The sequence below is a fragment of the Octodon degus genome, unplaced genomic scaffold (assembly GCF_000260255.1).
Source record: "Octodon degus isolate 3935 unplaced genomic scaffold, OctDeg1.0 scaffold00037, whole genome shotgun sequence".
NCBI lineage: Eukaryota > Metazoa > Chordata > Mammalia > Rodentia > Octodontidae > Octodon > Octodon degus.
Genome location: NW_004524613.1, coordinates 5081100 through 5084293, shown reverse-complemented (window position 1 = coordinate 5084293; position 3194 = coordinate 5081100). Strand labels below are relative to the sequence as shown.

Here is a 3194-nt window from a genome sequence, read left to right as displayed (position 1 = left end):
ACACAAGATAGCTAAGAAAAAATATACTACCAATTTCTATTAATCATTGAAAAGAACAGTTAGTGCTTATATTGTTTCATCACTTTTGTAATCTGAGCAACTACTTTGAAGATAACGCTGTGCAATATATTAGCTATTGTTAATTTCCTACTGTCTTGTTTTGAAATTCTATACTATTATCTATTTAAAAACAAAAAAAACAACAAAAATACCCACAAGCAAAGAAAACATTAATTTTCGTATTTCATATATATATTTGTATCATTGTTTATCTTTTTTTTTTTTTTTTTGGCAGAACTGGGGATTGAACTCAGGCCCCTGCACTTGCCAGGTAAACACTTATTCCACTGAGCCATCTCCCCAGCCCTATAGTATTGTGTACACATATAATTTTCATTCAAGTGATGCCATTACTGTGCTTATAGCAGAGAGAGAGTCAAAGATCAGGTAAGTTTTTTGTGGGGGGGGGTGGAGGTTTGGGTTTATTTTACAGCCAAAGGTCAACATAATACCTACTTGTATCTTAGAAATGAAAACTAGTGGTTGCAGAGACATTAGTTAACTCTGAAACAATTAAGTTTTACAGATACATATTTGGAAAAAACTACCCAAATTTCATGTTCTGTTATAGGTAGTTAAAAGAATCATCTTAACAGCTAAGGGCGATACCATTACTGAGTTTTTTGTTTGTTTGTATATTAGGGAAAGGTCTACAGGGTGTTCAGGGTCTCACTACTAGATTGGACTCCTAGCCTCCCAAGAGTTCCATTACTGAGTTGTAAGAGATAGGTTATTCGGTTTTCCCTTGTCAAAAATAAAAAGTTTTTCTTTCTTTCTTTTTTTTTTTCTTCTTCTTCTTCTTTTTTTTTTTTTTTTTGACATTTCACTATATTGCCTAGGCTGGCCTTGAATTTTGTAATTTTCTCACCTCAACTTCATGACCTTGCACTTGCTGGGCAGGCACTGTGTCACTGAGCTACATACCTGGAAAAAAATGCCAATTTTTATTAAGTACTGAGAATGAACTCTTGACCAGTCAGATAGTGCAGTGGACTAAAGTGTCTGCTTAGGCAGAGCGCAGTGGCCAGGGTTCGATCCCTGGCATGGCATAGTGTGCTGGCCCTGCCTCCAGGGCACGCTGAGACAGCGATTGAGACGGGGTATGGCGGCATGTGCCTGTAATCCCAGCACTTGGGAGGCTGAACACAAGTGGATCACTATGAGCCCATAGTTGACCCTAACACCCTGTATACCCTGTACCAAAAAAAAAAAAAAAAAAAAGAACAAACTCTTAACTGGATGTGGTAGCACATGTACTAGGAGGCTAAGTCAGGAGGATAGCTGCTGAGTATATGAGATCAGCCTGGGCTACAAAATGAGCTCAAGGCCAGCCTGAACTGCATAGCAAGAAACCACCCTCCCCACATGCAAAATGAACTCTCAGTTAAACATCCAAAGACGATTACCAAATAATCTGTTTATGCCACAGTTCTTTTCGTTCCCAGTAAAATACACTATTTGTACAAATCACATCAAAAGAATGAAAATAAAGAATGGAAGGAAGGTTCCAGATATGACCAAAAATTTCAGTATTAATGACATAACTAGATTTTTCAGGAATATTATATGCTAGTTATATAGCAATGCAAATGACAGATGTCACAAAGTTGAAACTGGCCTTTAAATAATTTTTTGACAAATGCTTTATATGAAGGAAAAAATTATTTTTTTCCACAATTTCTCTCATACGCAGTTATACTATATTCACCAAAGAAAACACTATCTAGAGCAATTTTATCAAACAGCTGAGAATAACATGTAATGCTAATTTTGGTATCAGATATATTACTTTTAAGGTTTTTTTGCAGTACCAGGGATTGAACTCAGGACTTTGCATTTGTCAGGCAAGTGCTGAGTTATCTCCCTGGCCCTTAAACAAATTGTTCTCTTAAATTATTATTATCCATTTATTTGATGGATGTCAAATCTAAGATGGTAGATTTTTTAGCACAATCTGTTTATTTCAAAGAGCTATTAGATTTGAAATCAAAAGATAAAGTATCAGTTTAGCTATTTTTTGTATCTTGTCAACATTACTGCCAGCAAGTTACAGAAAAATGGCCCAACACAGGCTGTTTTTCACTGACAGAGGGTAGTTATAAATATAAAAATTAGGTATGAGCAAAGACTATTGTGGGTAATGGGTAGGAGACTTACATTAGATCAAGGGTATAACAGTAATTCTCTAAAAGGCCTCAATCAAGCTCCAAATACCACTAAAAAGCTGTCTATGCCTATGCAGCAGGATGTCAACTGGTTTTCCCTTTAATTTTTTTTTTTTTTCTTGGTGGAACCGGGGATTGAACTCAGGCCCATTCTACTGAGCCGTCTCCCCGGCCCCTTCCCTTTAAATTTAAATAACTCAGGTTCCATTAGAAAATCAACAAAACTATTCTTAAAATCAAGTAGGTAGCTACTGCCAACCATCTCACTATCTTTTTTCTTTGCTCTCAGTTCAGTATTTTTTGAACCTGTAGCTGCTATCATATACAAGGTTCTTAAAAGTGATCACTTTCACATCTGGCCATAAAATAAGGAATAGATATTTTCATTTTAAGATTTTTTTTTTCATAAGTCATTTTAATCTCTATAACACAACCATTTAACATTTGGCTACAGCTCAGAGGATCAAGCCACCACTGCTTTTCAGAAGCTTGGCTTTTCCTGGTATAAAACCCTGTCTCCTCTCCCTGAGGCCTCAGGCAGGGGACCCATGTGACCTCAAGCCAGCTCTGCGGTGGGGTCACTAGAGGGGGCTTCTCTTGGGAGTTGTTTTAGTGTTGAGTTTTTCATCATTAGCCCATGTTCGCAATGGTTAGTGATTCCATTCCTCAGGGCAGTGGCCATGAGCAGAACACACCTTCCCTCGATATCCTCGTCCCTCCCCTGTACCCCTTTCCTTCTGTCTCTAGGTCCCCCCCCCCTTAGAAAAGCCCCATGTCCCTGTTTCCTATCATCTCTTCTATTTTATATTTTTAAATTATACCTTGAGGGGCTGGTGAGATGGCTCAGTGGTCTAAAGCACCTACTTAGAACAAGCTTAGCAAAGCACAGAGACCGCGGTTCAATCCCCCAGCACCACATGCCAGCCAGCCCTGCCCCCTGGTGGGCTAAGCTGGCCACACACACACACA

General features: G+C 38.4%; 1 protein-coding gene across 1 annotated transcript in view; it reads right to left on the bottom strand.

Annotated features, from left to right (window-relative positions):
* The window catches only part of Itch (itchy E3 ubiquitin protein ligase), a 134887-nt gene that overhangs the window by 26107 nt on the left and 105586 nt on the right, over positions 1–3194 (bottom strand). The gene's annotated exons all lie outside the window — the stretch shown is intronic.